The 25449-nt window shown below is 38.7% G+C and overlaps 1 long non-coding RNA gene across 2 annotated transcripts in view; it reads right to left on the bottom strand.

Moving 5' to 3' along the window:
- LOC122355301 overlaps positions 1-25345 on the bottom strand; it is an 81234-nt gene extending 55889 nt beyond the window's left edge. For both annotated transcript variants that reach the window (XR_006252204.1, XR_006252203.1), the window contains exon 1: positions 25222-25345. This is a non-coding gene — a long non-coding RNA (uncharacterized LOC122355301). The remainder of the gene's footprint in view (positions 1-25221) is intronic.
- Between the last annotated feature and the right edge of the window lie 104 nt (positions 25346-25449).

Genomic DNA, 25449 nt, shown 5'->3' on the forward strand with positions numbered 1-25449 from the left:
CGTCACATCACACGCATACGCACGGAAATATATGCTGATGTGAGCTCATATGAGACCAGTGTTAATATGTTCTCTATAGACTGCAAAAATACTCAGACATAGATAGAACGATTGAACAACAGGAAGAGATAACACACAGAGAGAGAGAGAGACAGAGAGAGAGAGAGAGAGAGACAGAGATAGATAGATAGATAGATAGATAGATAGATAGATAGATAGATAGATAGATAGATAGATAGATAGATAGATAGATAGATAGAGAATTTCTGAATGACAGAGCGAGAATGACTGACAGAATAATTAAATGGTTAAATGGAATGATTAAATGACAGAATGATTGACAGAATGATTGAACAACAGAGAACGAGTAAACAGATGGAAAGAATGACTAAACAACAGACTGAACGGTTGATCAACAGAGAATAAGTGAACAACTGATATTATGACTGAATGATCGACAGAATGATTGAACCATGGACAGAACGATTGAACAACAGACAGAACGACTCGATAGACAGAATGACTAAACAATACATATAATGGCTTAATGACAGAACGACTGAAAAAAATGAATAAAAGACAGAACGATTGATCAGCAGAGAACAAGTGAACAACTGGTAGAATGACTGAATGACAGACAGAACGATTGAACAACAGACAGAACAACAAAGACAGACAGACAGAACGATTGAACAACAGATAACGAGTGAACAACCGATGGACAGAACTGACAGAGAAAACAAACAGAACAACTGAATGACAGAGAGAGAGAATGAATGAATGGCTGACAGTGATTGAACAACAGAAAAAAAGTGAACAACTGAAGAATACAATGATTGAACGACTGATTAAACAACAGACAGAACGAATACAATACAATAGGAAACAACTGAACGATATACAGACCAAGTGAATGAAAGACAACTCTATTGAACAACAGAGAATGATTGAATAAAGACAGACAAACAAAATGATAGATAGATAGATAGATAGATAGATAGATAGATAGATAGATAGATAGATAGATAGATAGATAGATAGATAGATAGATAGATAGATGTAGTTGCAGCTCAATACTGACTAAAATGGGACTCTTAGAAGCGTTTGAACGGTTTGTCAGTCACAGTACTGAACTCAAATATATTCAGGTTGTTGAGGTCAAAACATACAATTTAAGCCTCATGACCGGGTCAATCAGTGATGAGATTTGAGAGCTGAATTCATTTCAAATCATCCCCTCATTCTCTCACCCCACTGACCTATCGAGAGCCGAATTCTGGCCGATCCCGGGGAAGTCAAATCGTTAAGAGCGCGCTAGTTAAACGCACAGATTGGGATGCGAGCGGGAACCGACGTCAATGATGAGAGCGTCCCATTCTTACAGGGGGAGCCTTTTAATCTCAGCAGAACAAAACCAAGAGCAAAGCGCTTCTCCGTTTATTTGCTTTTAAATTGGGGCTTTGAGGGAATCACAGAAAACAAAAAAAGAGAGAGGGAGAACGAGAAAGAGAAAGAGAGAGAGAGAAAGGGTGGAAAAAATGACCTGCTGGCGTGTGAGTTTGTTGCTGGAAGGTAAGTCCTGCTTATATTGAAGCAAAGTTCTGAAAATAAGCAAAGAACAGATTTATTGATTTTTGGTAGAGTCTGGGTGTTGAAGAGGGAAAGAATAAAGAACTGCTCTTTGCCCGATATGTCCAAATGACGTCCCATGGGAGACGCTTAATGGTGGGGGAGGGGAGGGGGGGCAGGTGCCTTGCCTGTCTCTTGGATAGAACTGCCCTGAGGCTAGGGCTAATGGTATTGGCTGAGCCTGCTATAAGAAGCTCACTTCTAATGGCCAACTTTGTGTGTGCCAGAAGACAGACAGATATCGATTGGTCCAAATGCCCTTGAGTTGGCAACATCTAAAATGAAAATCCACCACGCAAGCAGAAAGTTTCTGCAAGTTATGTTTCAGGAATGCAATGTGAAAAGAGGGGTTTGTGGAGGGGGTAAAAAAAAATTATATAGCCCATATAATGTATGCTATAACCCCGCTTTTCTTTTTTTTTTCCCATTATGCCCCCTTTTTGTTTCTGGAAAGAGGGAGCATTATCGTGTGAGAGGAAGGGAGAATTTCCATGCTTCGTATCTTAAGCTGGACTGGACTGATTCGCTCTCTTAAGTGGAGTTTGACATGAAAGACGTGCTGTTTGCTGTACAATTAAAAATTAAAAAAAAATCTCAACGGTAATGAGGAAACTGATGAAAACGTGTGTGTGAAAATACGTAATTAAAATAAAAATAGATCAAATTTTACCATTCAGAAGTTTGAGGTCAATAAGATTTTTATGTAATTTTTTTTTAAAACAAATTAATAATTTTATTCAGCAAAAACACATTGGATTGAACAAAAGCGACATTACGTGCATTTAGAATGTGACAAAAAAAATATAAATGCCTTTCTTTGGAGATTTCTAATCAATGAATCCTGAAAAAAATTATAATTAAAAAAACATTAATAATAATAATAATGCTATAATGACAGCAATAAGGAATGAGCAGAAAATCAGCATATTACGATGATTTCCAAAAGTACTGACAATTCAGCTTTGCCATTACAGAAATAATTACAGTTTAAATTATATGTAAAAAGAAAACAATTATTTTAAATTGTAATATTTCAAAATATGAACATTTTTACTTATTTTCGTCTGAATAAATACAGCCTTGGTCAGCATCTATTTTGACCTCAGCATTTAAAACAAGCCCCTGTAACAGTAAGAATTAACAAAGCAAGTAAAACGTGCACGAATATGACAACTAACTAAAGGTGACAACAAAAATAGCATTAACAAAAGGCACCAAAAACGAAAAACAATAAGTTATGTCGCAATGCATGTTGGGAACTCTAGCAAGTTAGCAGCGTTGTTCAATATAATCATTCTAGCCAGCAAGATCGGTAATTTTCCCCCAAATGTCGGTTAAACGCGATTCACAATTCTTCATATCTCAGATTCAAACAGCTCTATGTTCAGACATCTATCCTTTATTATTTTTTTTTTTTTTGCAGTTTGTGCCTCGAGACGCCATTAAAACAGCAACGGGTTGCGTGTTGCGCCAGTCACACTCAATTTACAAGACGCACTGTCCCTTTAAATATTTCAATAAGAGTCAAACACCTGCTCTGAAGTGATAATTAGCGTCAGGTACAAAGCAGCTGCAACATTCCCTTTCCCTACAAACACACATAAGAGCCACGCATCTGTAAGTGACCTTCCTCTTTACCCTCATTAAATCAAACGCTCATCCCGCAGCCGGCTAAAACCGTGCTGATTCGCAATGCAATGTTTTAAATGGTGGATTTGAGAGCAGGATTTCACTTTCCATAAATTACGCAAACACCACAGGGCCGCGCGGAGCTGAACGGCACTAATCAAGCGTTCGGGTTCGAGCAGAAACACAGATTAGGTGGAACCGACTCAAAGTCCCAAACCAATCAGAAAGCACCCAGAGACGGGGAAAAATGAAATCAAAACAGCTTCAAAACATAAGTAAACACTTACCAAAAAGGAAAAAAAGAGAGAGAATTGAAAGCGGAAAAAGCAGAAATGTGACAGCATGGCAAACAATAGATATATTCACCCAAAGCCAGACAAAGACATCTGTCCCAGTGTGAGTTCAACATCAATCCCACAGCAGCTGCGAGAAGGATTTTGTGTCCATTATTGAGTGCCAGTGAAAAGCTATTTCATTTGATGCATGTGGGTATGACTTTGTAACTCATAAAGAAGAAAAATCACACTTGCACTTTTTCCTTTTTCTCCCTCCATTCGGGAATTACCGGGGTGAAAACTTCCGTTTCACAGTGCGCGGATAGCTATAACTCACAAAGTTTGCACGTCTCGTTGCTTGTGTCCTCACAGGGGTCAGGAGGTAACGGACGACGTACAGTTTGGTGTCCACTTGTGGTTTTGTACAAAGAGCTGTATGCTTGCACTGGAGAAAGGCTTTGTGCGCGTGCCATGTATTTTGACAGCTGCGTAAAAAAAAAAAAAAAAAAAAAAAAAAAAAAAAAAAAAAAAGCATCCGAGTGTGTAATAAATAATAATATATATTTATAGTAAATCTATTTATGCAGACAGACTCTATATGACATGAGAAAGTCGGAAATAAAATTAAACACACTCACATTATGCTCGTCAGACAGACACTAAACCATAAAAAAAACATTTTAATATTTACCGTGTATATTTTTGTATACTGTATAAACATTGCAAAAACAATTTCATTTTGATGCTTCATTAAAAAAACTAAATCTACATATGTGTATGTGTGTGTGTATATATATATATATATATATATATGTATGTAGATATATATATATATATAATACATATATGTACATACATATATACAAACAATAAAATATATATATATATATATATATATATATATATATATATATATATATATATATATATATATATATATATATATATATATATATAGATAGATAGAAAATTTTATTTACATTTTAATACATTTTTATGTTTGATGGCAGAATAGTACAAATCAGTCCAAACTGTAAAAAATATATTTCTCAATATTTCTAAGTGTCATTTGCCATTTATTAAATTATTTTGGGATACCAAAAGAAAAAGAAAAAAGGATCGCAAACCTCATGAAAAAAAAACATGCAATATAAAATCTCATTTAATATTTAGTTTGACCTCCAGAAATTGATGATCAACATTTTCTGAAGGTTAAGCACCTCCCTTCATTGACCATTTGCTGAAAATGACAAAAAAATATGGTTTCTGGCTCTTGCTCTGTTTCTGAAGAGCGGCAGAGAAAGTTTAGCAAAATCAAAAGATTAGCATTCAGCAAAGCCGCTCGTAAACATGCTTGCGAAGGTTATCTCCACGCGTTCGCAGGGTCACGACTTCACAGCAAAAAAGCCACTTAAAGATCGTAAGAAAAAAATTAAATCATATCGCTTCTGGTTGACTGGCACTTGATGAAAGACTCAGAAATTCGCAAGAAATCAAACGGCGAGCCACGTGGGCCTCATTCAGACTTTAATTGTTTTATTTAGATCTATAGATTTCCAAGCACAGTGGTTTCCCGTCTCAGGAGATCGTTTTTAATGAAATATTGAGTTCAAAGACTCATAGACCACACAGAGAAGTGTGTGTGAATGCTGAAGGCAATAGCAAAGAGGATTGAGCACATCAAAGTGAACACAAATCTTCACATTGGAAACCAGATTACAGCTGGTAAGATTAGCGCCGCTCTAGAAACAAGGTACATACTGTCACAGGCGCTGAGGCGATCGAGCATCAGGAGGACTGCAATTTCTAAAATCGAATCAGTCTACAGACACGTGTGACAAAAGCGTGCTAAAAGACGGTCCTTTTTGTCAGAACTGCAATGAAGCCCAGCGATACTGATGAAGAACAAACTCAACATTTAGTCTTTTTTTATACCACAACCATACAATGTAAAAATATGTAAAAATGCTACTGTAAATTCCGTTCAAAAGTCATTTTGAGATACTGTTAAGTAGTTAACCGTGCTGTGTAACTTGTTCTTTATAAGAATAGTCATTTTACGCTTGTTTTCCTTTTTAATTATGTGACGCCATACATATTTGGAAGTATATTGTTTATTGTAGAATTTTGGTGTCACGCTTGATGGGGTTTTGTAGTCGTGTCATTATTATGAAATACAATTTATTATTATTTTATTTTATTTGTGTATTTTAGCTTAATAATTGCTACCGGATTTTAGTTTATTTTGGCAACAACAAAAAAAAATTATTTAACTGTAAATCTCAGTTTTTTGTTTGTTTGGGGTTTTTATTTTACAATGAGTGCTATAGAAAATTGTCAAACTAATACTAACTTCAACTATTCAATCAGAATTTAAAGTCTGAAATATCCTTTTTTGTCATTTTCACCAAGAAACCTATTATGTATTCTGTATTATTTTAAAGACCACCTGTGGATAAAATCAAGTCTTTTTTAAAAGTTGTTCACATTGTTTACCTGTTATATACAATATATATATATATATATATATATATATATATATATATATATATAAATGCTTAAAGACAAATAACTATGTGTATATTCACCATTTCTGAGCTTTTCTCCAGAGTGAAGCAGTTAGTCTGAACTAGTGTGATTGAAAGAAGGCTAGATTTTTCAAAAAGTTAGAAATGAAAATCTGATGATGAAATGAATGAAAAATATACTTGTGTCCTAACTGAAGCTTCCATTGTCTGATTGTTAACTGGCCGCTAAACTCCTGCGTTTGTGCAAAAGAGAAAAGATAAAAAGAGGTGACGAGGGGGAAAAGCAGTCAGGAGAAAAGAAAAGCGAGTATTCTCCTGGTGATTTCCACTAAAACCCTCAAAATGGCAAAACGCTGCAATACATCACTTAAATGTAGGTATGTTCAGCATTTACCGGACTCTGATTTGGTTTGCTCTGAGATGTAACAGCGAGCGGAGAGGACCTCTGGGATGCGGATTTTCCGCTCAGTCTCATTTGACAACGTTTAGCGTTTGAGTGGGACGGCGCACCGGCCGGCCTCTTGATCAAATATCGGACATTCCTGTTCTCCGGGAGAAAGAGCAGAGAAATTTGCTCTCACTTTGCCAGATGTGTATATCTTCCGAAGGCTAACAGCCTCGCTCGAGCCCCTCTGAAACTACTCTTAAAAGTAGTCAAGTTCGCCTTGTCGCATCGGAACAGGAGGAGGCCGGGAGACGGGAAAGACGTCCCATCGGCGCAGGTGCCCTGGGAACGCCGGGAGACTCGGAAACAGCATTTAGCACTTTACTGACCTTCGGTCCACCTTTTTTTCGCCAAGTGTCCTGGCTGAACTAAGATTTTTTTTTTTCCAGCCAGTCATTTTCTGGTTCTCTTGAGAGGAGCTCAACTGATTGGCCAGATATGCATTCGCATAGAAAAAGCAACATCTCGTATTTAAAAAAAAAAAGGAAACTGTGCTTAACGGCATCAAATTGGGGTATTTTGCGGGGTTACAGACATCGAAGGCGGTCCTCGGGAGACAACAGCGTGTGAAACTTGTTAAGAAGAACTTCAAAATGCCCCATAAATACTTTTTTTTATTGCAATCTGTACGTCTGGCAGCTCCGAGGAAATGCTTTTATATATGGGTGGAATTCATCTACTTTACGAGTTTGTTTTGGGAGGAGTCGAATTCGAGAAAAGCATAATGTTTATCGTGATAAACGCGGGTCAGATTAGTAGGCCTAGCGTGGATCGGAGATGAGTTAACTTCGGGGAATTGTTTCTCCATTAAAAATGAACGCAGCAGAGCTTTATCAGTCAGATACTGGATGCAGAACTTTAGACACTCCTCATCAATGGAGAAAAAATGGGGAAATGTTTTGCAGTATCGAGCAATGTCGAGTTTAGACACCTCCTTAATCTCAGAAAAGTATGTAGTCAGTTCTCGATGACTCTAGGAAAGATGAATAACAAAAAAGCATTGAAAGTATCTCAGTGTGGATTGATCTAGTGCCAAATTCTATGAAAAATAGATCATTTTATCATTGTACGACTAATTAAAAGGGGGCCAATTCATCTATAGTCGACTGAGATCACATTAATGTTTTTACTTAAATTTAATTCCACTTAATTCCCCTAAAATTTAAACATCTATTCAGTAAAGTTAAGCTGTTTGAGCTACAGCGATCAGGGGTCCGGGACCATGAGGGCCTCAAGATTGATTAAAATGATTTCAAATAAGACAAAACAAGCTGTAAAATTAGCTAAACAGATCAGGATATATTTCTTAATTTAATTAATTCCCCCCAACAATTTAGGAAGCAGGATTCCCATGGTCTTAGAAATTGTATATGGAGGACATATTAACATTTTTCAGACCTTGAAAAGTCATGGAAATGTCTTTAATGAATATGAATTTTTAATAACTATTTCAAGCTCTAAAACATTTTACCAGGCAGATGTTATAAATAAATAAATAACTTATTTTATGGAAAATTTAAGTAACTTAAAATTGGTCCCACTTTATATTAGCTGGTCTTAACTACTATGTACTTAATAATTAATAATTTGGTTAAATGCACTTGCGTACATACATATATTTACATTTTACTTATTTTTTTTTAAGATAGGCCTACCTATATGTAATTATATCTTTAATTAATATCTGTAATTACATTTATAGTTCCACTGTTGACCTGTCTCTTACACCTTAACCTACCCATAAACCTACCCAAACCACCAAACCTGTCTCTAACCTTACCCGTATCCCACCAAAGTAGCGGCAAAAGAATACAATATGAACACAATAATTGTATTCATTTTCTGATGCAAGTAAATAATAATTAAAGGCCACATCATCATCAGTCACAACATAATTTGGAATTATTTAAAAATGTCTGCCGCAAAAAAAAAAAAAAAAAAAACCTAAATAAGAGACCTTTAAACATTGTTTTGGACAATAATGGTCTCTCAAATCAAAAAGGTGTACCAAAGGAGAAAAATAATAAAACAACACCTTCTGTGATTGGCCCTTAATACCATATATTCAATTAATTAATCTATTTAGTTATTTTTATTTTAATTTCAATAGTATTTGAATAGCAACAAAGACTGTTCAAATCAACAGACAATGTGACTAAAACAATTTTGAATAATTACATCATAGAGCTGTAGTGCTAGAACACATCGGGTTGTTTATGGAAAGCAATAGCAAGCAGCAATAGCCTCCTCTCCCTGCCGTGTTTCTTTAATGGATGTATATCTGAGTGAGTTTACTCCCTGGAGAGCCGACACAGTACACATCCACTTATCAGGACTATTACTGAGGACACACACTCACACACGCCGAGCGTTTAACTCCTTATCTGTGTCACACTCATCTTCAATCACCTTCAGCGGCTCCGCTCCGCTCCGGTCTTTCACGAGGCCCGGGTCGTCGCTGAGCTTTCGATGCAGGGTCAAACGGCCCGTGTTCGGGCTTCTGGTGAGTTACGATCCTTGACCTATTCCAGATCTGTTCAAATACACACGTCCGTTCGATTCCCTCTCTCTCTCTCGGAAAGCAGAGCTGCTAGGATTATGTCTGTAATGGAATTAATTCTAATCTCTGTCAATCCCGTGATGGGATAATCCCACATTAAGAGGGCCACCTTTAAGAGCATTTCACACCATTTTCATTGGCTGTATCTAGATTAAACCGAGCTCGTCTTCACCAGGCCACGGGGCTGGTGTCGTCCCGGTAACCCTCCATTTGTCAGCCACATCATTGATTATCAATATTTCATTACATCGCACAGATATTAGCCTGACCTCCTCTGAACCATTCAACATTTTCTCCAGGGTCAAGAGAGACAGAGTGAGAGACACAAATACCATTTTGGTTCTATATTATGCTCTTTTGGTTGCAACAAAGCAATAGAACAATCCTACTGAATGAGATAACAAATATAAAGAGAAGCGGAAATCATACAGACAGTGTTTGAGAAATCTGTCTTTTCCATTGAGTAGTTCTGTTTGGTGCCACTATTCAATTGAATTATGCATTTTGCCTATATATATATATATATATATATATATATATATATATATATATATATATATATATATATAGTATATATATATATATATATATATATATATATATATATATATATATATATATATATATATATATATATATGCCCATTTTAAAAATATGCATTTCAACTTTAAACAATATTCTATTTAATGCAAAAACCAGCCCTAACGTCTACTCCGAAATACTTAATATACCAAAAATTGTTCTTCTTAAGATCAGCTAAGTATACTCAACTATGCTATTTTGAGGCACCATGAATATAAAATAAAATGTGCTTTTAATATACCATCTCTGCATTTAAAAAATGTATTTAGTGAGCACTTACAGTACACTTCAGTGTACTAGTGCATAAAAGATGGGTTCTGGTGTATTACAAGTAGTAACTAAATACATTTTTTAAATTTACAGTCTAGTTGCAATCATATGCACTTGCATTCGTAAACTAGACATACGTACACACACACACACACACACACATATGTAAATGTTTTACTGTAACTGAGATTTTTGTTTTGACACATTCAAGTGGCAGGTCCGAATTATTTTCAGTGGCATAAAACAGAGTTTATCTGGTTTATTATTTTAAAATGGAGCATAAGCCACTCGTATGTACGCAACTCAAGTTAACAAACACTTCCTGTTATGTCTCCATCCATTTATCCTTCAGGTAACCGTAGCCTGACAGAAAACATCATCTTTCAACACCTGAAAACCACAGGGACTGTGCCAAAATAATCCAAACATGCACAAACCGAAATGCTGTGCTAGTTTCACATTTCTTACCGCCTCTCTCTTCTCGCATAATAAAAGAATTTCAATCCAAATCAATATTTCGCATTCATTTATTTATTTATTTTGCTAAGCAGTAGCATAATAAGACAGAATATGCACCGTCTATCGGTCGGTCATTACAGCAAAACCTCCTTCAGGTTTGGATCCTGATCACCCAGGCAGGGTTTATTTTGCAGTAATGACCATCTGACTGTACATGATCTCTTATTGCTTAGATTATTCAGAATTTTAATAAATATAAAGCAGTTAGAGACCTCCCTGACTGCTACCACCTCTATACGCAGGGCATTTTAAGCAGGACGCACGCGGCCAGCGCTGGCCCACCTCTCAACGGGCTCTTTTACAGTCTTGAGCAAACAATTATTATGCCAGCCTCTAATTAAAGCACAGAATCAGTGGTACGTCCAGCCTTGAAGTCCAAATGGCCAAATGTAGTCCATCCCACCCCCCTCCACGGCTACGCGTTACCCAGGAAGCTTTGCGGGAGCAGCCGGAGTCGGGGCTGATCAAAAGCGGGCGAGAGGGTGTTGGCGAGGACGGAGAGATGCCCGGGAGGGAAGGGGAGGGTGCGGGGGATAACAGGCCGGGAGGGAGAGCGCTGACGCCCCACGGTTACTGACCGCGGTCGTCTCTGATGGTCGCGGTCAGGGCTGACGGTAGGGGTGACCGAAACCACGGGCTCCAGCTCCATATCCGCAGCCTCCATCAAAGAACGAGACGGCCCTGCTGAGAGAGGCCGGAATAACTAGCATCAATGTGATTAGACTGATGAGATAGGAGGAACAAAATCACAGAGGACCGCGGGCTGACGTGCGATGGGAGTTACGACAGGAAGTGAGGTCACGAGCGAGCGGACCGCAGCAGACGACTTTACGCTTAAAGGGACGGTTCACACAAAAGTTCGGTCACTATGTCGCAAACTGGGGTGACTTGCATTCTTCATTAAGCAGAATGTTATACTTAATTACTGATAATAATTCATGTTTATGGACAGCGTGCTGGAACTTATGTGTGGAAAACCTACAGTAATACACTGTTTGATGGTTTTTTGGTTTGATTTTCTTTTGAAATTTATATTTTCATTAAGAATGCATTATATGGATCAAAAGTGACTAACAATGCCACAAAAGTAATGAATCACAAATATTTTTCTTGATCAAAGAATCCTAAAAAAAAAAAAAAAAAGAAAACTTGAACGATGGCTGCTGCTAAGCACAGGAATAAATTACATTTGACCAAATATATATATATAAATGTATATGTGTATATATATATATATATATATATATATATATATATGACCAAATATATATATATATATATATATATATATATATATATTTGGTCAAATGTAATTTATTCCTGTGCTTAACAGCAGCCATCGTGCATATATATATATATATATACATATATATATACATATATATATATATATATATATATATATATATATATATATATATATATATATATATATATATATATATATATATATATATATATATATATATATATATATATATATATATATATACATACATATATATATACATACATATATACATATATATATATACATACATATATATATATACACACATACACGCATACATACATTCATAACCATATTCACATGAAGGCAAAATTGGGTGAAAAAAATTGTGTTGGAAATAATTGGAATAATTGGAAAAATAATTTTTGTGAAAGTACGGTTTACTTTATAAGAAGATGTTTAAGTATTTAAACATATGAACATATAACTGTAAGATAAATTCTAGTTGTAATCTTAAAGTCAGGTATGAGGTGAATTTAACTGACAAAAGTAATCAGGACAAAATAAAATGTCTTAAACAGAAACCGTCAGGTCTTAACTAAAAGCGCTTACTCCGGGGGTTTCAAGGCTTAAGCCTAGATCTAGAGCAAAATGTAAATTTGGGCTATATCAACTGAATAAGAAACTTGCACTGACTTCATTAGGCATTTTTATAAAAATTACTTGAATGTTCTAACCGAACTATGGCCTAATCCTCGCTTAGTCTAAGCCCTGTCTATGAAACCAGGCCTTAAAATAGTCTAGAGTGATCCCAGTTTTGTACTAAAACAGAATAATGCACATTCAATGCAATCCGATGCAAGTTCAACAGACTACAGAGCGAGTCGAGACGGACTGCAGCTGTAGGTGAGGCCACAGTGGGAGGATGAGGAGGATGATCCAGGGCGATGACTCCTCCGAGACGAGCGAGATCCAGGGACGCCGCTCGGGCTCCAGGTAGACGGCCTTTGAGGTCCCCTCAGCAGCTGTAATGAGTTTAATCTGGTTCCTAAGCCGCCCGGTCGGCCCCAGACACCCTGCTGCAGATCCGGCCCGACCCCCCCAGAGTCCTGCGGCCTACCACCTGAGAGAAGCGCAATTTGGGCGCTTACAGCGTATCGGCGTCTCTCTGCCCATGTTTCTTCATCTCTCCATTGTTGTTGTGTCTCAGCATCGCTGGCCTGGTTTTCACTCCGTCCTCCTTTTCCGAGTGACGACAATCCGTCCGAGACCTCTGCGCTACTTTTCACCCTCCGTAAGACCCATTTCTAAATACGAGCTTATATAATTGCTCCTCAAACGCGGTTATATAACATACAACAATGTAGATATGCAAAAACGTCCCCGGCAGAAACGAGACGAGGGCAGAGTCGGCTAACCAATGAGAGCCTCCGCAAATCTCATTTCTTTTCTGCTAAAACGCCTCTGACTCACACGCTTAGCAAAGTCATCATCAAACCGGCCAGCCTCATCCATATTTCACGTTTACTTGTACTTTCAAGTACTTTTGCGCAACGCTTTGATCACTAAAGACAAAAGTCGTCATATCCATGCCAGCAGTTTAAGGTGCGCTCGGTTTCAAACCCTCAGAGAAAAATTCCAACCTCGAAATTAAAGTCTTGTCTCGATTAAACGGCACGTCCATCTCTCAAGTAACCTTGTTTTAGAACGTTTCATGTTTCATATAGGACTAGAACACCATGGGAGCCTGGGGAGTTCAATGCTTCTTTTATGCTTATATATATATATATTATTTAACAGTTGGTATATAATATCAATCTTACATATTAGATGGATAGATAGATAGATAGATAGATAGATAGATAGATAGATAGATAGATAGATAGATAGATAGATAAAGCATGCATTATTGTCACCTTTGCCTCTATGCTCAACGTGGCTGCATTTATTTGAATATACAGTTGTTGTAAAAATTGTAATATTTCTATTTGAATATATTTTAAAATGCAGTTTATTCCTGTGATCAAAGCATATCCACACGATCCTTCAGAAATCATTCTAATACGCCGGTTGATGCTCAACGCTGTATTATTTTTATTGATTTTTTTTGAACGCATCATTGCTGAATAAAAAACCAAAACCTTCCAAAAAAAATTATTTGTCTAATTTTGTTTCTTACATATTTACTTACTTAAAATGAGTACTGGCAACAAGGTCTAAGCGGCAATTTAAAAATCCGTATAAAAAAATTATAATATATAATAAAATATAAAATGCTGCACTGTGGAACTAGTTATGGTAGTTTGTAAAATCGTAAATTATAGTGTTCGTGTAGTTCTGCGCGAACCACAGAAAGCAAACATATGCCGAAATGCAAACTATTACTCACACGTGTCAAGAGTGCTACATTTTGTTTACTAAGTATTAAGTAACATAAGATGTTATGTATCTAAAAACACAGAAGTGATGGGATGCAAGCATGACATAAAGATATACTGACAAAACCCATGTGATACAACCGCAAGAAGAATGGGGGAAAATAACTGGGGAAAAAAATCGAGGTTTATGGTTTTTGTCAGTGTTTAAGTGAGTGTACTTGACCTTCTGTCTGTTTGGAAGATCTGCTACATGTTATTGACTCCTATTTTCCCCATCCAGCAGCTCTCCAAACCCCGAGACCTGCTTTTACCCTGTTAGTGCCTCTTCCAATACTTTAGATCGGGTTTGGTTTAAGGTCGGCATCTTCTGCTGCTCCTCCCGGAGCAAATCGAGCCGCTTTCTCACATTTCAGCGGGAGAAATACTTGCGGGTTTCAAAGTTGGTTTTTCTGAGCCTCAGATCTTAATGAGAGCAGGAAGGTCGATGAGAGCTCGGCCTGTACCCGTCCTGTCACTCCCGTCACACTGTCAGAGCATTATCAGGAATTCATACAAACATATGGCATTTATGTATTAACACGTGCCAGATTTATTCTTGGCCACTTCCAGGGCAATAATCATTGTGAAGCTGTTCAACAAATCCTGTATGTTGGCTTTCTGAAATGAGAGAGAGAGAGAGAGAGAGTGAGAGATAAAGAGAGAGAGAGAGAGAGAGAGAGAGAGACAGAGAGAGAGAGAGAGAGAGAGAGAGAGAGAGAGAGAGAGAGAGAGAGAGAGAGAGAGAGAGAGAGAGAGAGAGAGAGAGAGAGAGAGAGAGAGAGAGAGAGAGAGAGAGAGAGAGAGAGAGAGAGAGAGAGAGAGAGAGAGACAGAGAGAGAGAGAGAGAGAGAGAGAGAGAGAGAGAGAGAGAGAGAGAGAGAGACAGAGAGAGACAGAGAGAGAGAGAGAAAGTTCCTTTTAATTCACAGCTTAAGAGTGCCACCCTGTGGACGGAGCTGCTGATGTTGTCTCTGTTGGTTTTAAATGAATCAGATGCCATGTTTGTTCTTTTTCTTTGTTTGTTTTGTTTCTGCTTATCATTCAGCCCTTAATGAACGCTTAAAATGATGAAAGATTACCAGGTAAACCAAGAGTTTGATCAGCCAGTAGTGTGTCTGCAAAACAAGCTTCGGTTCAAATATGTTATTTATTATTTAGTATTATTAAAAAAAAGGAAAAGTTTAACAGTGGTGTATTTATTATTGTTAAATATATACATTTTCAAGGTTATATTATCCTAGAATTTGTTTATAAGAAAAATTGTAAATATGTATATTATGAAGATGATGATGATAATGATTATTATATTACAAATTCTTTATTAAGCTCTATTAAAACTAATATATTATAATATGAAATGCATATCATTATTATTATCATAAATCATATTATGGGCTATAGAATGTATTACTCCATATCAAATATTATTATTAAATAATATTATTATTTGATTAATTGTATATATCTTATTATTTAATTACTTATTAAGCTGCACACATTTATAATATTTTATGCATATTATTATTATTATCATAAATCATATTCAGCTATAGAAAATGTCATTATTGCATATCAAATATAATAACTACAGAAATGATGTCATATGAAATATTATTTTAATTATTATAATAAATGAAATCTTGAGTTTCTGTATATTTAGTGAAAAAACAGAGACAATCAGTGAAGCACGATGATTGAAATAACAGCTTATATAAAATAAAACACCAGGTAACATTCTTCATATTTCTTATGTCAGTTTTCTTCATACTGTATACACACGTTAAATGCCGTATAAACGTTTGTGATTTTGTGACACACAAAAGCGAGTTTTGGAAAAACTACTGAACTGATTTCGTTTTAAGTGTATGTGCGCACAGCAGCACATTTTTCAATTGTTTTCTCTCCAGATTCGCTCAGTGTTTTTCTCCTCTCCGCGGCCCTCGGGACGAGCGGTTTGAGAAGACCGGCGTCTGAAGTCACATGCTGGCTTGAGCAAAAGCTTGTTTGGGTCAAATCTAAAGTGTCTGAGCGTAACGCTCCGCACCTAAAGATCACCTGCCTGCCTTTCTCAAGTTAAAAAGTCCAAAATGAAAGCAACAGCAGACCTGTTTAAATTAGCCTTTCCCCCTCGTGGCCTCAAATCAAATAAAACACAACAGTTGGAGTCCAAACAAGTTAAAAGAACGTCCTTGTGGGTTTTATCCACTAAAGCAATAGTAACAAGAACAACCTTCTCAAAGGCTAAAATGTCCCAACGGTCCAACACTCAATAAAGATTTGGCTACTTAAGAAGGTCGAAACAGCAAGCCATTTAAGGGCTTGACATGGACCCAGCTAGCATGCTGTTTTACCATCACTCATACCGAGGTAATGCAATTCCTCGCCACTGTTCTGCGCCTCTGATACATTTAGGCTAATGCCTGATGCAAATGACACGGGGACACATAGAAATAGAAATATATCTTCATCACCTGCTTTCTCTCGCTTCGAGTGACCTCCATCCCTAGATGCCCTGTTATTCACTTTCTCACACACACACACACACACACACACTGTCTCTCTAGCAGCGTCTTCGTTTAGCGCGAGATCTCGTCAGGGGAGTGGAAGCCTATTGATTGTCGAACAAAAGGTTGAGAGGAGATAGTAAAGACTTGGACGGACACGAGCTCTGACCTCTTACCGCTTTCCTACTTAAGATTGTTTAAATCACTATTTTTGTGAGTCCGTTTTAACAAAGTGCACTGAAAACAGTGGCTGAGGCAATTTCCGCTAGCAAACAGTTACAAAGAAACAGCAATTAAAAGACAGAAAAAGTCATTGTAAAATGTAAAATGCACTCAAATCATGTTTTATTTGCAGACAGGGTTGTTTTATATCATTAAGAAACTATTGCCGTTTTTATTAATATTTAGATTTTTTTTTATCTTTATATTTAGTTTTTTAGCAATTTTTATCCGTTTTTATTTTTCAGTTTTACTTATCCTATTATTTATTTAGTTAGTTAGCTTATTCTTTGGCAAGTTATTTCATTTCAAGTAACAAAAAATGTTTTACTGTAGTTTTTGTTGGCTATAACAACCCTGTTTACGGCTTTGAAACATATTTTTGGGGCTTTTTTAGTCAACATGAAATCAAAACGGACCGTTCACTTTCTAAACACACGTTAATTGCGAACGATTCATCGGTTCACAGCCTTTAACAGAAAAAAAAAAATATTTTAAATCAACCTGCTACATATCTGAAATGAATTTCCATTTCGAGCCAATCTAAGCTTTTTCACAATCCGGTCCAAACCAAAAATCAAGAAACTGCCAATTTTATTTCTCTCTCATAATATCTAGCTCAGCTCAACAATATATCATTTGACTTTCATGTTTCATATCGATTTATGGAAAAAATTCAAACTTCCGCATAACCGCTTTCGCACTTCATTGGACTATTAGTTGATTAAAAGTTATTTCATGCAAATGCACATTCATTTTTAATTCACAGTGCTGAGGGGGTAAAAATTAAAAAATAAAACACGCACGCACACTGTCTGGGACCCCACGTCTGTCAGCTCGGAGAATAATCACATATCAGTCTGGAGTTCAGAGCGACGGGGCCGTTTCACATTCTGACTCTAATTAAAGATGAAACGAGGAGAAGAAATGTTCGACTCGTCCCTCAATCAACGTCTGACAGACACCGACCTCACCTCGCATTACCGAAGCCCACCTGAGCCGCTTCTGAAGACTGTCGAGATGATTCAGAGCGAGCTAGCGCAACAGACTGAAGCAGATTGGTCAGTTACAGCAGCTGGACTTCGGTCTCACGAGGGGTCAAGCGCTGCTCTGGCCTCTCGACTCGAGTTTCCCGAAGCTGAACTCTCACTCAGAGAGAGAAAAACTCTGCCGGACCACCGCGCGGCGCCCCGATGAAAGGCACTTTGTGATTTATGAGAGACGGCAAACATCTAGTTCAGATTGACCGGTCAGTTTATTAGCGTTTCTGAATTAGATTCGAAAACCGATTTGGACAAAACCCACCAGAGAGTTCAGATAAAATCTCAACTCTTTTATTGGAAAGGTTTGCACTTCGGTAGCTGTTTATCTCGCCTCTCTTTGCAAACATTCAGTCAGAAGTTCTAGATTGAGACTTATTCAACGTCTTTTTAAATAAATCAAGAGGCGGTGGCATCATTTATTTCAGTGGGATGATTTTTTTGATGCTCAGAGGACATAAAAGGAGGCATTATTGTTATTAAAATGATAGAAGCCTGATTAAAAATCTGGGATACTATCAGATTATCTTAATGTTAATATGTTAATTTTATTTTGCCCTGTTCATTCTGAAGCTCACCATCTTTCAGATAAAGTGTGGCCGACTGCATCTACTGCAATCACACATAAAATGTCTAAATGCTGTTCCACTAGACAATATCAAAACAAATAGCATAAATCTTTGCTTTTAAGTCAACCTGAACTCATAACCGACCCCATTTGCTTTCAGAATACATGCTCCTGGGTTAATTGTGAATTATTCAGCTCACAGCATTTATAAGTTTTTGCGACTTTTCATTACAGTAAAAAGTCTTTTTCAGGGACACTGCTATGCATCTCTTTTCAAGTTTTCATATACGGAAATTTTTAGCAGCGCAATCAATTTAGATATATAATGATGATAATAAATGCCAAGCGAGCAATGCGGGCGCATTTCATAAAACGTTTAAAAAAAAAATATATTGTGAACTTGGGGAAATGATTGCTTTTAAAGTGTCTGCTATTATTTAAATGTAAAATAACTAAGCTCTATAGGAATATATTTTAAATTGTAATTTAATCACTGTAATGCAAAGCTGAATCTCAAATATGGGTCAAATTTATAGATTTTTCTTTTATGCCAAAAAAATCCTTAGGACTTCAAGCACAGATCAGGTACCATGAAGATATTTTGTAAATGTCCTCCTGTAAATATATCAAACGTTACGCATTGATGAGAACTTAATTTGACAACTTTAAAGGCTTTTTTTTGCATCCTCAGATTTCAGCTTTTCAAATATCGTCCTGTATCCTAACAAACCGTGCATCAACGGAAAACAGCTTTTAGGTTATGTATAAATCAAAAAATGATGATGAATGATTTGAATGGCAATGATTTGAATGGCAAAACTGAAAAGAAAACACGTTGGTTCGACATCTAAATGTATTGGCATTCGGGACAAGCCCTTTTTGGGGAACCTTCACCTCCACATTTATTCCTTCTTCCCTTCCTCAAAGAATCTTATAAGACCCAACCGCTTATATAAGCGGAGCTGCATCTCAGCGCTCTCATGTTCCACTTATTCAAATGCGTCCCAGCGACTAAATTTCCCTTTGTTTGAATTCTCCTCCAAAAGCGCGGAACAAAGAGACAATTATTTTGTTCTTGTAGTGCCGGCCTCAACTTTTCCAGCATTCTTTTTGAAGTCGCCCCGCAGACGTTTTTATTTTGTTTGTTTGGCGCTCTGACTGACAAGCTTTGTTTGCTGTTTGTCGACTCTGCATTTGAGGCTGTAGCGCCACGATTACAAGCTTACATCAAAGTTCCTCTCTTCCCCGGCATCCCTGCCCTGCCGGATCCCAGCGGAGCTGTCTGCGCTGACAGCCGCTACGCCTTACATGCGACAGGGCGCGTGCGTGCGTGCGCGGGAGTGTGTGTGTGTGTGTGTGTGCGTGTGTGCGCGCTAAAGAGCGAGAAGTGGGTGCTTCAGGCTGAGGACTCTACAGGTTTTGCTTCATGGCCTTAAGCACTGAGGTTGTTCTCTTTGTTGCGACTGCCATGCGGAAGGAGATAAAGTTGACGCGAGGCTTCCAGGCCGACACGTTAATCTGGTCATCCCCCAATCCTCTCGTTCCCGCAGCCCCGCTTCAAGTCATGTCGCTAAATCCCCCATATCTCCCTCCCAGGCCCGCGGCTCTTGTGTTCCAACAATGGCCTCTTAGCGGGCCTTGGACTGACGCCCGACTGTCTCTCTCTCTCTCTCTCTTTCTCTCTCGCCTGGACTCTTTTTCCCTTTGTGACAGCGTGTGTGCGCCGCTTCTGCATTCGCTGACTTGGTGGGCCCCTAATTTGCGTCTTGAATGTGTATTTTGATGGAACAAAGTGGGCCGAGAACACAAGACGCAGAGCCGCAACAGAGAGCGAGACGGAGCCCCTGAAACACAGAGAGCCGGCGCGCCGTTAAGATTTCTGAAAAATACATCCAATAGCGCAACAACCAGCTCAGATATCGAATTATTCATGCGACTAAAAACTTGCAAAGCACCTCTTCAACTCCGCTGCGCCCGGCTGCGGCTCTGTGTTGTCAGCCGAGCGCTTTTTTCTCTCTTTCGGAGTTGTAAAAGAGAGGTAAGAGGAGACAAACGGCGTCTGCGATTCAGAGGGACAGTCGGGGGAATTCGGCACCGTCACCTCCTCTGTCAGAAGAGCTCCTCAAATCTCATTTGAATGCTAATTATTTTGGTCAGTTTATAAACTATAGATCAACCCCAGAAGCCTCGGCGGATCTTCTATAGATTCTGTCGCGGCCGTCTGGATCCTGAAATATCGTCCCGGGAGGATGCGAATCACCTTGCTTTCTAACATGTCCCCCGTCTCGGCTTCTTTCATTATACAACACATAACCTATCAGATATTCCTGCTTCTGCTGGCACTCCGGCCTTGTTGCCAGCCATCAGTAAGTGGAAAAAAAAAAGGCACAAAGCTCGTTTTATCTCGCCTCAGCTGCCGTTCACAGCTCTGTTTTCCTCTCTCCGCCACTTGCTCTCTTTCTGTGCTTTTCCCCCACGGAGCGGGGCCGATGTCTTAAGAACTCGCAATTCTTCTCGTTTTTATTGAGGTTTTTTTGCCCGCTTTTCCCCTCGAATGAAAACACTGCATGAAGCTGTACAAAAGCAGCTGCGTCGGAGACACACAAAGACTACACTGAGAGCGACACGACAGAATCACATCGAGCCCATTATACTCCAGCAAAACTGTCTGCATAGCGCCGCATCGCGTCACGTCGCTCGATCGCGGTGTACGTTAAATAAAGTCTGAATATCGACCGTTTAAAGTCGAATTTATTCAGAGCCTTTATATAACGTACGCTGCTAGCGAGCGACTCGTACAAAAACTCGCTACGCTTAATATCGCGTACCATCAGGGGGTTAAAAAAACACTTTTTTCAGTTTTGTTGGACCAGTAGTACGAGATGTTACTTGCATGGCCAACATTTTCACAGAACCTGCCCTGAACTATACGCTTATGTGTCAGATTTCTGTGATTTGTTAACCATTCAGAAACACAACTTCACCGGAAACTATACATGTTAACGTAAATGTAAACAAATATATTATAATATATTTTGCAACTAATATTCTTTATGCAGCCACGCCTTGATAGAATTCACAGGATGTCTGATATGTATGATAAATCCAGTTTGCAAGACTTTAAAGCACTTGCACATGATCACTTGTCTACTAAAAACAGTTGGATTCAAGGCCCAAAATTGCCTCACACTGCACAGACCGTACTATGCATGCTATTTCTGTTTTATAAACTAAATATACTGTGCTCATATGCATATTTTCGGTACGCCTATGCATGCATTAGAATATCCAGACACCTAAAATTGACAAAACGAGCAACATTTATACAAAACATACTTCAGCGAATAATGCATTCAACTTTGCATTTCAAGCGAGATTAATAAACCACAAGTAACATTATCCTAAAGTTGGATTAAAAAATTTAATATGGTAAAGTTATTAAATATTCAACAAACGCATGACACCGATAATCTGCTACTGTTCAGAATGCACATACACTGCAATTGATTTTAAAAATAGCTTAATCTTTAAAAAAGTTTAATATAGGGCGAGTACTGCGCAGCATGTTAGCATCGCATTAGCTAAATCGGGAAAGGCGTGCTTACATTTTGCAGCACACGGTACGCAGTATGCAGATTTTCTGTATGCGCTACTCTACATTTTCGGCAAAGTGCAAGCAAAATTACTTATTGGATGCTACGAGGCGACGTGCTCGTAATTGTAAAATTTAAAAGATTAAAAAATGCAAATAAAAGCGATTCGTCAGAATTACCGTTGACGTTCGAATCAAGACGATGAAATCCAAAAGTTCATTAAGCAGCTAAACGGCACTGGCGCAGCTGTTAGCCGTATAGCATTAGTAATCTGTGACCTTTAGATTTTCTTTAAGGGCCCGATGTATAAAAAAACAGCGATTTTGCATCACTTGTTTACCGCCCTGTTTACAAAAGTATTCCAAATCGGCTGCTATTGTTCATCTCCTCAAAGGGGCCGACGGCTTCCCAGAAGAAACGTGTCAAGATGCCGCTCATTCAGCAGGATAAAAGTGCAACCTTTCGGCGCGCCGCTGCACCGGAGGCCGCGGAGAGCGAAATCGGGGGTCTGCAGCCCCGGCCGGAGTCTTGAGAGACTTTCCGGCGGTCTCCCGACGGCGTTATCGCGCTCCGCTGCTGCTACAGGCAGCCGGCGCGCAACAAAAAGTCATTCTATAGTTATTGTCCGCCCTAATTGTTCTCGAGACTTGAGATAAGTACACTACGTGACGGAGAATTTCAGAGAGGACCCCCACCTCCCTCGGTGGCGCAGTCATTAGCGATGAGCGCGGGGGGAGCGCGTGGCTCGGGCGCTCAAAAGCACTTGACTTCCTGCCATCTGAATTAGCGGCTTCCTTTCTTATTTGTTTTGATGGACAAATCGCGAGGCTTTCATCCTTGCATACTTAAAGATGACACCGCAAACCGGCAGCCTGCGCTATTGTTCTAGCGAGCGTTTATTCAACGCTCGCTCGCATTCATGCGACTCAAAGGAAGGGCCGCTCCCAATTTAAAGGCGTTTATTAAAATTCAGACTAGCCATTACACGGCAGAGCGCGGGGAGAAAGCGCACGAAAAAAACGAACAAGCTGGTTAATCAAAAGTTAATTGTACAATTTTCATGTAGATGAGCGCGGCATATACATGACTCCCTGCTCTGCGATTATTGAAATAAATAAACGAGGCTTCTAGAAATGTGGTGGGACTTTGCGGCTGGTAAACAATCAGGCCGAGTTTAATTTGTGGTAAACAAAGTGATTATCCACCGGGGGTACGGAAGGAGAGGCTAAGGTTAAATGAAATTTGCAAATGTACAGATACAAGGCGTTTTGTGTTGGAGTCGAGCAATTATAGAAGCGGTTTAATGAAGCAAGGTCTGGCGTCGGGGGAGCCGTTCCGACTTCAGACGACCTACAAGCAGTCACACACTTCTGAGGAGCACGTTAGAGCGAGAACTTCACAGAGAGACGCTAGCATGGATGCTAGGGAGGTGCACGCGGCAAAAACAGGCTAAATCGCGCGGATCGGCTGAACGACTGGCTACTTTATAGGGAGCGACACAGATCGAGTGCGTGAACGCAAAGCGTAAAAAGTATATCAATAAGTTACGTGTTGAAGAAAAACACTGTCGGCTAGTTACCAAAGTTGTTTCTCGAAAACAGAGATGCCCAAACCGCGACCTTTATGATTTGGTCCATTGCAATATCATAAACACAATGTGTTTTTTTGCATTGAAATGTGGATAAACGATCAAAATGCATTTGCTTTAAACATAAATTGGCTATATAATACAATACAGTCGGACAAAGCAAGACTTTTTTTAAATTTGTGGACCTTCGACTGAAGTGAAAACCCTTGAGAATGACCTTTGCGTCGCTGGCACCGCCCGCCTGAGCTCTAGGAAAGACTAATACAACAAAACAGATAGATGGTCAATATTCATCCACACCCGTCGCTTTTCTACATACCGTCACGCTCCAAGAAGGACCGAAAGAGATCAGAGGAACCTGTGCTGATTCACGCAAAACTTTGCATTAATTCACACAGTTTTTCCAAAGGCCAGAAACAGGCTTCAGAGAAAACGAACACAGCACATAAATCATATGAACTACTTTAACTGTATTTTGTAGCCATTCTTCTCATCCACACTGGAAAATAATTGCAAAGTAACTCCTTATGTGTTCAACAAAATACGTTGAAGAAGATGTAAGGGTAGAAACGACAAAGAACAGTAAAAAAAAAAATTGGTGATAGAAGTTAATTGAAATATTGCAATTCATTAGTAACAAGACAAATACAGAGTATTGACGCAATGCATATTTATTTTTATATTTTCCATTTTTTTTATTATTTATTTAAGAGAACTGTTACTTACTGGGAAGCTGGCTGAAATGAAATAAGTTAACCAAAATATTAACACTTATTGTAGTAATTTATTTGAACATATATGTGTGATTTGCGCAGCGTGAATAAACACAGAACGACGAATCGCGTTTGTTCGCCTTCCCTTCCCAGCCTCGCAAAGCAGCAGTACAATGCAAACTGCATTTACCGCATCGATTTAAAATCGGCTTTGCTGATTGTTTCGTCTCAAATGGGAATAAAGGGTTTCGCACGAGCCAGCTAGTTCAATATCCTAACATTTTTGAGAGCACAAATTATAACGAGCTTGTCAGGATACACCACCGCACGCGCTTAGACACAATATATATGCATAATCACACACACGTGAACAATGATTCGTTCGGCTCATTCCAGGCGTAAACTCCAGACTACCTGGCTCTGTTAGCAAATTAAATCGGCTCTCATCTTAAGAGACGGCTTCATTTGTTTTTAACCGCATTTGAACGCAGTGAGAGCGAAGCGCGCCGGCAGAGATCGGCCCCTAATGCCCAGCTCTATTAGGGCCCGGGCTCTCTGCTGGGCTTTGGCGGAAAACGAATCCGCGTTTTCATTCTAACCCTCCCGTAGTTTCTTATTCTTTTGTATGAAATTAGAATTTATTAAAGCACTTCGGACAAAGGCGCGCTGAGAAAAAGTAAAGAGCCAAAGTCGGGATATCTTCAGCCGGATTGGAAGCGAGGGGCACGCGTGGCCCTGGAGGGACCCGAGCGCTTAGGAGCGGTTCTCATTCGCTACCGTCTTAGCTTTGAGGGCCACTTTGAGGTCTTCAATGCCATCTCGAAAACTATATATAAAAAGCAGGAGTACACGCCGGCCTGCTTTTACACGCAAAGACACTCGAAACAAACACAAAGCATGATTAAACTCACCAGAAATGCTTGGAGATGTTACTTTCGTGGCATTCTGTTGCACATTTCGGTGCAATAAAACTGTGACGACTATTTCAGTTCAGCATTATTTACCAGAGAGACACCATTTCTTCGAGGAACGGGTAGGCCTCGGTCTGCAGTGGATTAGTAAACACAACAGTGACATCTACTGGCTCAAATACAGAAGCGCAGTCTTCATCAGGGATCGGCGTTTGCTCATTTTTGTCA

Source organism: Puntigrus tetrazona, chromosome 12, assembly GCF_018831695.1.
Source record: "Puntigrus tetrazona isolate hp1 chromosome 12, ASM1883169v1, whole genome shotgun sequence".
In the NCBI taxonomy this organism is placed as follows: Eukaryota; Metazoa; Chordata; class Actinopteri; order Cypriniformes; family Cyprinidae; genus Puntigrus; species Puntigrus tetrazona.